Source organism: Physeter macrocephalus, chromosome 12 (genome assembly GCF_002837175.3).
Source record: "Physeter macrocephalus isolate SW-GA chromosome 12, ASM283717v5, whole genome shotgun sequence".
Taxonomy (NCBI): Eukaryota; Metazoa; Chordata; class Mammalia; order Artiodactyla; family Physeteridae; genus Physeter; species Physeter macrocephalus.
The window spans coordinates 39,180,554-39,192,678 of record NC_041225.1 but is presented as its reverse complement, the minus strand read 5'-3'; the positions used below and the strand labels follow the sequence as shown (position 1 = coordinate 39,192,678).

Here is a 12,125-nt window from a genome sequence, read left to right as displayed (position 1 = left end):
GCGGCCATGGCTCACGGGCCCAGCTGCTCCGCGGCACGTGGGATCCTCCCGGACCGGGGCACGAACCCGCGTCCCCTGCATGGGCAGGCGGACTAATTTAAGCGGTGAATGTGAATAGTGGCTGCTGCGTTGGACAGCACAGATATACATCATGATGGGAGAACGGCCACAAGTGATTCTAAGAAAAAGTCCTCAGGTTCCATGCTGAGGGAGCTGCTATAAACCTGAAGGAGTGAGACTTGGGGTGAGAAAGGACATCTTGCCCAATACCCGCAATCTTCTGTTACACGATGTTGGTCATATAGTTCCATAACTGGCTTGGAAGCTTGAAGGCACAGCATCCATAAGCGATGCGTTCTCTCTCTGACTTGCCTCCCCACCTGAGTGGTTGACCCATGCCCATAAAAAGAATCCTTTCTCAAAAGTATGAAGAGTCCTTTAGGAAGAGAATAAAATCCAGGAGGAGGGAAGGGACATCTTAGAGTCAGCTGAAGGAGCTGTCCTGGTAGGAAACAATGCTGTAAGGCCCCTCTCCTGGGTGGAGTCATCTTTGCCTTTGGCACAATCATTTTTATAAGGCCAGGGAAGGTACAGGGCAGCCATGGAGACAGAGCATGTCTGGGTCAGGGAGAAAAAAGAGCACTGCAGGGTCACCGGTTGGAACAAACTGAAACCAAACACAGCTGGAGGTCATGCTACATGCTTTCCAGATGCCTCCCTGGAACCGGTTCCCATTATATCTCTGCAGAGGAGGTGCTTGAAATAAAAGTGAGATCATCACAGCTCCATGACCATGTAGCCAGGACTCTCTAGAACTGCAGTGTCCCTGCGGAGGGGGGGTACTCCAGTCTGCAGAAGGTCTATGTGTCCCCTGAATTATAGGTAAACATTGTGCATATAAGTATTTTCCAGAAAGACGGCTCTTAGTGTTCATAAAAATTTCAAGGATATGTATAAATCAAAAAGGATTCAGAACTGCTATTCTATTTTACATCTCCTCTACCATGTCCCATACGAAGAACCCGACGCTCAGAGAGCAGAAGTGGCATTTCCCATGCAAATTAAAACCACAATAAGATATCGCCTCACACCTGTTAGAAAGGCTATCATCAAAAAGCTAAGAGGTAACAAAAGGTGGTGTGGATGTGGAGAGAGGTGAACCCTTGTCTTGCTGGTGAGGTTGTAAACTGATAACAGCCACTGTGGAAAGCAGAGTGGAAGAGCCTCAAAAAATTGAAAATAGAACTACCATATGATCCAGCAATTCCACTTCTGGAAACATATCCAAAGGAAATGAAAACACTAACTTGAAAAGATGTCTGCACCCCCATGTTCATAGCAGCTTTATTTATAATAGCCAAGACATAGAAACAACCTAAGTGTCCAGTGGCTGAATGGATAAAGCAGTTGTGGTATATATACAAATGGAATATTGTTCAGCCATAAAAAAAAAACAAGGAAATCCTACCATTTACAACAACATGGATGGACCTTGAAGGCATTATGCTAAGAGAATTTTATGCTAAGTGAAATAAGACAGACAGAGCAAGACAAATACTGTATGATCTCATATGTGGAATCTAAGAACAAAACAAAACAAAACCGAAAACAAACGACAAAAAACCCCCAAACTCACAGGAAAAGAGCTCGGACTTGTGGTTACTAGAGGCGGACGGCAGGGGGAGAGGGAACTGGAGGAAGATGGTCAAACTGTACAAATTTCCAGTTACAAGACAAATAAGTACTAGGGTTGGAATGTACAACGTGATGACTATAATTAACACTGCTGTATGATACATAGGAAAGTTGTTAGGAGAATAAATCCTAAGAGCTCTCATGATAAGGAGAATTTTTTTCCTTTTTTCTTTCTTTCTTTTTTTTTTATTGTATCTGTATGAGGAGATGCGTGTTAGCTGAATTTACTGTGGTAATCATTTCACAATAAATATAGATCAAACCATCATGCTGTACCTCCTAAACTTACACAGTGATGTATGCCGAATATTTCTTAATAAAACTGGAAAAAAAGGCATTTCCCTGGTCATGCCTTGAGTCCGTGGCAGATCGAGGATGGAAGAGAAGGAAACCAGGGTAGAGCTTACAGTTACTCATTAGAGACCCTCTCCCGTTTTCCCAGTTATGATCAGCACCTTTGGAAGTCATTGGTTCGCCTAAGAGTCACCTGTCATGTCAAAATCAACCTTTATTTCTCCGGTCTTCACAATGTATCATGAGACACCTTGTTATGCCTGATTGAAGACCAGAGCTAACGTCTGGTCTTCATGATTCCCAGTGGCCACTAGGAACTGTAGAATTAACACGGATGTCTGTGCATTCTCAAACGAACCAAACATCATCTGTAGACTAAATAAATTATGTTTTCCACGTATGTACGAGCGCCTTAAAATATGTGTAGATACTGCTGAGCTAAGCAAAATGCTAATTTATCTAAAATTCATTCATTTGAAGCAAAGCACAAAAAGTACAACAACTGCGATTGAGGTCGTAAGATTTGAAATATTTTGATGCTACAAGGAGCCCTCCCCCCACTCACGGAAGTATGAACCATTGAAGCACCTCTGCTGCATTTACCTGGTTTGGCAGTCCTGAGAAGTGAAATAAGTTCAAATCGATGTGTCTTCAATAAAAATATTGCTTCAGATGCTTTCTCTATTCCCCACATCAAGGTAAGCTGTTGCCATTTCTCAAGTGAAGGCACCCCATCCGATAATGAGGGTCCCTGATTCTGCCCGGCACCCTCAACTGAGGCCGCTGCTACTTAGGAAGCACCTGGGTTTCTGACTCTTAGGATGGCAGGGTGTCGGTACGGACTTTCCTAGGAATATCGGGCCCATCACTGGGCAGATGGGTTAGGGTTACAGTACCTTCATCAGAATTGGGGACAATTGGTAAAACTATGTACTCTGATGGGAAGGTGTCCAGGGTTGATTGAATCGGAGCGGCAGACACGCCATCTCATCCGAGGTCCCAGAAGGAAACAAAGAGCCAGTGCGGTTGGCCTGGTTAACTTAAAATGAAGCTCCCATTTATTACGCCCTCTGCTCAGTTTATTTTCATTGGGGCTTTTCATAAATAAAAACTAACTTGCGATTGTACAGTTATGAACATTTAAAACGTATGCTTTGGGACACACCAGTTGTTTCACTTCCTGGTTTTCTTCCTAAAGACCTTGATTAAAGACTAGGCCAAGAAGGACCCAAGGGAACGGGACCACACACTGTATTTGAAACTGTGTTTTAGGAGATGATGAATTGTGCTCCCATGAGTAGCCAGATTCCTAAGGAACACCCCCTGCCCCGCCCCCCAAGACCTTTCCACTCAGTGCTGTTTGTTTAGACATCTGCAGACAGGCACCCCGGTCAGCACGCAGACCCCTGAGGGCCTCCTTCTGCCTGAGTATCTCAGGGGCAGATGGACCCGCGGCCCTCGTCCTCCCCTAGGAGGAACACATCACATCTCCTCGTGAAGGCTGTGGGCTTGCTTGCCAGAAGGATTGTTCCTCTGGAAGCCAGCACAGGTGGGAGCTCTTTGACTGCGCTCTGTTACAAGAGAGTAACCTCACTGGAGATTTTGCTGAGGGCTTGTTAACAGAACCGAATGGCTCAGGTACACCGGCCCTCCTCCTCAGCCAAGCTTGGCACGTCTGATCCCCCGGTGTTTCACGTCCTCCCAGAGTCACTGTAGGCTGCGTGCTCTCTGCCCTTCCCTCTGCAGAAGGCCACCGTCTGTAACCTCACGGTCCCTTTAGTTGAAGGCTGTTTTCTCTACTCTGGTGCCACCCAATCCCATATCTCATTTTAAGATGCCCTCAGTCATCCATCATTTCTCATAACTGGGTTTACAGAATGTTTTTCCAGAAAGTAGTTTTGACAGTGCTATGTGGGGCATCATCTTGTGTATTTGCTGATGAGAAGAGAGAGAAGGTTATCCTGCCAAGGTGAGGCAGAACAATGGGAAATGGAGAAGAAATCTCTGTGCATCAGCCTACTTTAAAATTTATAAACAGGGCTCCCTACTTGTCTGTTGGGAGTTGAGTTCCCGGTGGGAGAAGATACTAGGCCCACACATACATGACTGGAGTTGGAAATGAGTGCTGCAAGCCAATAGCACTTCACAACATGAGCGTCTCTGGGAAGGTGTCTTGCTCTTTTAGCTGCTAATCCAAGGCATTAGGAGCTGACTCCACTCCTATCTAAGGCTGGATTTCACAATACCTTGATTTCAAATATACCCTGTACGTGATACACTCCTGGGATTGCTGCACTCCCAGAAACAGAGGAAAGGAGCTCACAAGATTTACCCAATTTCCTAAGAAAGAGACTGGTCTCGGAGGTCTGGAATGATGTGGTTTGGATGAACGGATGTGACTGCAGAATGTCACAAATGCTGGGAATACATGGAAGATGAGACTTTTACCATCGATACCCTAACGATCTCCCAGCCCAGCAAAGCTCGTGGATAACTGCTATCTCCTTATCAACAGTGGAGGTCTTCCTGGAACTAATTCAGAAAACAGCTCATAGTGGACCAGTTGCATTTAACCACAGGATACGGAGGGGTTTTCAGTGTAGACTGAACTTTTGGAGAGAACATTGCTCAATGTTGGTTTTAAAAGAAGGGCGATTATTTTAGTTAGCAAGTGTTTAATGAATACCTACTCTAAACGGATCAGTAACCCAAACACGAAAACAGACTTAGCTTTGAGGGCCAGGCCCACCCAGGCTCAATGGCTTCTAGAGAGCAAAACTGGTAATTGGGCTGAAAGGAAATCCAGCACAACAGCACCCTTCTGAACAAAATCCCTGAAAAGAAATAAGAGGAAAGAAGCCAGAATATGAGCGATGGAAACAAAAATTTTAGGTTCTATAAAGAAATCATTTTTGTAAAGGTCCGAGAAGGTGCGAAAAGAAAAAATAAACCAGACTGGATTTGTATGCTTGATTTTCTTTATTTTGTAATGAAAGAAACGTAGGCTCAGAGAAGGTAAGGGACTTTTTTGAAGTAGCAGAGTGAAAAATTGGGTGAGTTCCCAACTTCTTAATTCTAAGTCTAGTGCTTCTTCCCTTCCCCTACAAACTTCACTTCCTTTCCATCACCTTCCAGAGCGACCCTTGACAATTTTTAATTTATTGTGAAAAACCTCCGAAGAGGCCAGGAGAAAGCACGCAGGAAGTTAGCATCTGGCTGCGCACAGGCAACCCGGCTTCTTATTCCCTCAGCTGGAAACGCGGGCTGTTATTGATTGGGTGGCATGCATGATAGCAAGAACAAAGAGTTTCTAGATGACTAAAAACTTCTGGTCGAATCTGGTCACCTCCTCTGAGGATTACATTTCCAACATGGATTGTTGCGCAGAAGCAATAAGAGAGCTGCGGTTTGATGTCCCCCCACTCCAGGTGGCTGCGTCTCTCCTGACACGCCGTAGGGAACAGGGCACCCTGTGATGTACTGGTACCTGGTGCCCAGGCAGAGAGGCCATGCTGCCTCAGGGAATCCTGGGAGAGAGGCTTGGCCGAAGAGACCAGGAAGTGCAAGGTGAAGGGCAGGGATAAAGGGGCAGCCTTGGGCCGTGCCAGGGTTTTCGGTGTCAGGCTGAGAAATCATGGGAAACTCCTCTTCGTAACCCTCTTTCCTGAGCTGTCAGAGTCATGGGATTTTATTATCATGTTGGACCCTGAGAAAAAACTCTTCTGTCAGGAAGAGAGTGGTTGACAAATTTATCAGTCATTAATTTTGGTGAGGACTTTTGGGTTGTATTCCTAAAAACTGAATGGAAAAACAGCTGGTAAGTGGGCAGGTAGGTAGATCGATGACAGATAGATAGATAGATAGATTTTTTTTTTTTTTTTAAATCAGCAGACTCATATATGCTGCCAGTTCTTCTCAGTTTTCTGTCCCCACATCAGTGTAGAATTTATGTTGAGCTCTGCAAAAGACAGACCTTCCCCCTCAAGGCTTTTGCTCACTCTGAGGTTTAATAGAGCTATAAACTCCCAATCCAAGGCCAGCCTGGACAAACGGGGCAAAATGGAATGTGCTAATACGGACAATGTGTTGGGAGGCGTTGCTGTGGATGGTTCTCGGATTGGAAGCCCTTCAGGGAGCTCTGGCAGCAGTTGGTCTTGAATACCCTCAGCGGCTCCCACAGTGACTTACATCTCTCTGCACGCACCCTGGTCCCAGCAGTGAGGTCTAAAAATACTCACATTTTCTAGGACTCTCTACAATCAGAACAAAGAAAATCTGTCCTGCTCTCACTCACTCACATGTTCCTTCTTATTTGATCCCTTGTCAAGGCATCCAGAGAGTTCTGGCCACTGCAGCCTACCTCAGAATGTGGCTGTTTTCTGTTTGGTTTCTGGGTCACAACTGGGTCATCTTTATGGAGGACACTTTGCATCTTCATCCTGGGCTATTGTGGAGTTCACAAACTGGGAATGCCTGGGTCCTAACAAAGTCACGTCAAGGAAAGGAGGAACGGTATTGGTATTCATTGGCCAACTATTTATTTACTGGAATAGGGGTAGGTGTTGGAAATAGAAAGAACTAGACAGTCCTTGCTGTGGAGAGGCCCACAGTGTGGTGGGAAAGCAGACATATAAACAGATAACCATAAGGCTGATGTGTGTTAATAGATAGTTAAGCATGAAGTATAATGGTAGCACAGAGGATAAAGTCATTCCTGCGTGAGAAGGAGTCATAGAACAGGTGAGACCTTGAGTTGACCTACAAAGAATGATCCAGGGTTCACCAAGATGGGAAAGGGATACAAAACTTTAGACAAAAAACAGCATATACAACATTGCAGAAATGGATATTATGGCTAATCTGATACTCTGACTCAAACACAATAAGATGTAGATTGTATTTCCCTCTGTGAGAGAGAAATAAATAAATATGGGGGTGTGGGGAGAGAGGGAGAGAGAGGAAGAGAAGAAGATTTTGAGAAACAACAATAAAGGTCAGTTTGGTAAACCATTGCTTGTATTAGCATCACATGGAAAAAAGATGGGAAGAATCTCTTTCAAAATTATTGATTCACTTGTGCCAATAACTAGTAACTTCCTAATGCTGAAATTGTGAAATTGAGCCAGGAATGGAACATTCTACACCACACCTTAGTCACTGAGCCCACTGAATCAGAAGAACAGTGCTTTATGGAATCCAGCAGACTGCTTAGCTCAGGATTCATTCTTTTATTGCCTCCAGGCCAATGAAGCATCTTGAAGTGTAGCCCTCTGATCTGAAGAGCATTTGAGCATCATGTTTTTCCCAGAGTTACAAGATGCTCCCTCAGGGGTGGATGCCATTAACTCCATAAGGTTCCCAAGGGAGGTGAACTTCATGGTCCATGGAGTTTGGTGAAGGACCCTAGTCTGTCAGCAACTGTCCACAAAAAGACTGCCCCCGAAGAAGCAGCCCCTGGGCAATATATAATTTATGGAAAGCGAAGCAATACCAAGGAAGGACCTGGCCTCTTCCTGGATCCTGGGCTCGGAGTGACTCCCCTGGGAAGCCTGCCTGACCAGGGCTGTCAGAGGTGGTACCCAAGTTCTGATCTGAGGGAGCAGCAGACAGCCAACTGCAGGTGTGGGCATGGCCCTTCCTTCACCCACAGGCCTTCTGGGGAAAGCTGTGGTTTCTGAGAAGGGCCTAATGAAAAAGATCAAGCTTATGCAGAGGCCCTGCTGTGCAGGAAGATTGCTTCCAAGAAGCGATTCATTTTTAGTTTAACAACTGTGCATTTGGTCCCCACACAATTTATCTTCATGCAAAATCACATACCTGTGTGCCAGATGTACACAGCTGTATGTGAGCAACTGCTGATCTATCTGGATCACATGCCAAGTGCCTGTTTCTTTAAATTAGGGTGGGTTGAGATTTGGGCCGTGTGAAAATTTCATTTTGAAACCAGAAACCAAGTGTGCCCTGGCTACGGGGGTTTGAGTATAGCAGGATGATGAACCGAGGTGGAATGAGTCTTTTCCAGGACCCCCCAGAACCTTCCCCTTTCACGACCCCTGAAATTCAGCGGCACTCTGGGTCTGTAGAGGGTAGGCTATCTGGAGACTCAGTCCTGCCAAAGTGCGTGGCCCTTATAAATGCTTGTGGTGAAACTGCAAACCCTCTGCCCAGCCCTTGGGAGCTCTTGGAGCAGAATCGAACTTGACATTTTTGGTTTGTGTTTCAGTTTTTACCCTCTGGACTCAGAAGAAGCAAGACCACAAAACACTCAATGAGGCCCACCTCCCCAGCAGCCGGGGTATGGCCATCTGCAGAAGGGCAGGGAACCTAGGCAACGAGAGGCCTTCCCCCTAGAAACCCACAGCTTGGCCTGCACCAGGGACACCCAGCACCAGCGTGTGGGCGCTTCGCCTCTGTTCTTGCCATCTCTCTTTTCATGGCCAAGGACAGTCAACATTGAAAGAGATTCAGTCATCATTTTGTCATTCCACAACTGACTTACTGAGTATCCACTGACGCCAGGTGTGTGCTCAGCATCAGTAATGGTAAAGCGCTGGACACATCATAAATGTTGAATATGTGTTCGTGGCCGATGAGATTATTGAAGACTTACCAGTTTTCTACTTCTCGTTGACCTACCAAATGCCAGGTCTCACGCATAAAGCCTCCCATTATTCCTCACAACTCCGTAACGCGAGGACTACTGTTACTATTTTACCAGGAGGAAAACTGAGGCTCCGAGTGGTCACAAAACTTACTCAGAAATCATCTCTCTCCTCCACAGTGGAGCCACGATTAAGATTCAGCTATGATTTCAAATTCTGTCTTCTTTCCGCCATGCTGCTATCATTCTGTCTCCCTCCTGGCTGTTGTCAGGGCCCTAAGAGAAGGCTTCTCTGTCCAGGAGTGCATTGCATTCGCCCCTTCTGGCCCCGGAGCCATGCCACTTTAATATGTACCTGGCCTGCGGCGCAGATTCTTAGTTGTCACGGCTGCCAGTTCCATCCTGGGTCTCATATGGGCAGGCGCTGCTAAATCAGCTCACAATACACAGGCTCAGTTTGAATTTCAGCAAAGTTCTCTAAAAACAATAACCAGATGCAATTCAACTCACATTGCATCCACATAAGGAATCCATTCCAAGAAAAGTCAGAGGATGCACTGTTATTCTCAGTCAGATGAATGACTTCTAATCTTCCCTGGGCTTGTTTTAGAACTCAAAGAAGAAATAACATCTAGATTAATTTTAGAGTTCAGCCTTTGAATCCGGTCTCAGGAAGAATGCTCATATAATTTAGCCTTATAATGATGACCCCTTAGATCACAGATCACTCATGGGTAGTGGCTCCTTCTAGACACCTGCCACACTCAAGGCAATTTCCTCTTTTCAGTTTCAAGAACAATTTCAGACTTGCTTTCTTATAAGCTACTTAGAAAAACCAGGACACCATCCTGGGAGTAAAACAGATCTTCCAGGAATTACATCATTTATTTTTCAACAAAGATTAATTTAATTTGGTTTAACAAGAGTGTATGATCATAGATTTGATAACCAAACAGATGTCTTAACATAAATTTCGGTCTTGGTTTAGCTCTCTTCCAGTGAGAAAAACAAAGACTCAAAGGTAATTGGTGTATCACCCCTCAAAGGGGGAAAAAAGTGTAGGCTTTCAATTTTCTTAAACATGAAACTTAAAATCCACATATAATAATAAACAAATGGTTTAAGGCATTTTATGCCGTAAATGTGCTGCCATTATTTAGTTATGAATTTTCAGGTTCAGGAATTATGCTAAAACCCAAGGGTTATTATGGAATGTCTGTGTATTTGATTTCTGAAGTTCCAGATAGGTTTTAATGTGTTCAATGTTATACCACTGCATTCCCTGAGCTATTTCTATATCCTCGGAGACATGTCCTAATAACAGGCCTCTGTGTCTTCTGCTTAGTGAAAAGTGTGAATAATAACTCCAGAAATTAAGTATGTACGTATGTATGTGAGTGTGTGTGTGTGTGTGTGTGTGTATTTTCTATATCCTCGGAGACATGTCCTAATAACAGGCCTCTGTGTCTTCTGCTTAGTGAAAAGTGTGAATAATAACTCCAGAAATTAAGTATGTACGTATGTATGTGAGTGTGTGTGTGTGTGTGTGTGTGTGTGTATATATATATACGTATATATATACATATATATATACATATATATATATATTTTTAAGTTTAACGTATGTTCCCACATGGCCAAGTGATTGAACCCAATACAGTTAACAACTTAGGAAGGGATTCATTGAATTTTCCAAGTCTCTTCATGGCCAGAGTTACATTGTAAGGAGACCCTAAATGTGGAATAATCAACATGTTAAAGTAATCTAGATGTTTATGATTTGATAACTCTTTGGTGCATTGTTTAAAAACATGTTTTCAATTTACTTTCCTTCAAATAGCTCCAAATAACCCCATGATTTTAGATGATTGATTATGGGAATGCTGCTTTTACTGTACATCCAAGGTAATTTTAAAATTACATCTTCTTTTCATTGTTAAGGGGGAAAATCATTTGCAGGTCTTGACATGATTTATCAGAAAAAGGGGGATGAAAGGTCAGTCTCGGCCTCACTCTATTAGAGCATTATTATGTGAGGCCAGAAGTAAAGCATTCGACTTTGTGGAAGCTGGGTTCTAGTCCCAACATGCTGAATAATCAGTGCTGTGGCTTTAGGAATGTCATTAACCTCTTGTGACTCACTTTCCTTCCGTATAAAAACCAACAAAACAATCGCGATCAAAACCTCCCCTAGAGATTATGATTCATTATAAGCGGGGGCAAGACCTAGAAATCTGTATTTCTCCTAAGAACCTGAGGTTTATAATCAAACAAGTTTGAAAAGCACTAGATTAAATGACCTCTGAGGCCAGGTCTAAAGTTCTACAACTCCGGAACCAAGGTTTCCTGTCCTCCAGAGATTTTTCTTTCAATGTAACTATTTTATTACATAATGGCAACTTTACTTTACCATATGGCTAATGTATATTTCTCTCAAACACTGTGCTCAAGCTCGTGTTTAAATGTTCTGTTTAATCCTCCTGGTAGCCTTACACTGTCAATGTATTAGACATGGTTATTAATCCTACTGGCTACAACAAACTCCCCAATCTCAGTGGCTTAACCCATTGAAGTTTTATTTCACACTCATGTAAAATCTTCCTCCATTTTGTAACTATGTCATCTGGAACAGGTGTCCCTCATGGGAAGACAAAGATATGAGACACTGTATCTTACCTATCATGACAGGAGATGACTCATGTCACTTCTGTACACAGCCTATTGGTTAAAATAAGTCACGTGGTGCTGATCTAATTAGAAGACAAATATAAAGGAGCACACACAGGTCTAATAAGTAAAACACTCTCTGCCATAGCAGGGAATCTAAATGTTACAACTTTAAGAGACTGAGGCTCATGAAGGCCAAGCAACGGGGGGGGTGCATTTGAAGAACGTCACTGATGAAGAACGTCACCTGGTATTTCATTCAGAAAAAGGAGGCATGCATTATTCACAACAGCCAAGATGTGGCAACAACCTAAATGTCCCTCAATGAAGAAAATGTGGTGTATACACACAATGGATATTATTCAGCCTTAAAAAAAATAAAAGGAAATCTTGCCATATGTGACTGCATGGAGGAACCCAGAGGGCATTATGCTACATGAAATAAGCCACTCACAGTAGAACAAATAGTGCGTGATTCCACTTATATGAGGAATCTAAAATAGTCAAACTCATAGAAGAGAGTAGAATGGTAGTTGCCAGGGGCTGGGGGAAAGGGGATATTGGGAGGTGTTATTCAATGGGTATAAAGTTTTTCTATTTAGATGCCCCCCCAAAAACCCATAAAATTAATTTTACTGATGTAAAGGGTGTCAAGCGCAAATTTACAAATAAAATACTCTTCTAGGCAAAAAAAGCGTGACTTCCAAGAATAAAACTTATGTTTTCCCTTAGAGAGAAGAGGATTTTCTTCCAAATATGTACCTAGAGAAATGATTCTTTTTTTTTTTTTTTTTTTTTTTTGTTATGCGGGCCTCTCACTGTTGTGGCCTCTCCCGCTTCGGAGCGCAGGCTCCGGGCGCGCAGGCTC

The 12,125-nt window shown here is 43.6% G+C and overlaps 1 long non-coding RNA gene across 1 annotated transcript in view; it reads left to right on the top strand.

Annotated features, from left to right (window-relative positions):
• LOC114487306 (uncharacterized) overlaps nucleotides 1-12,125 on the top strand; it is a 355,464-nt gene that overhangs the window by 305,264 nt on the left and 38,075 nt on the right. The gene's annotated exons all lie outside the window — the stretch shown is intronic.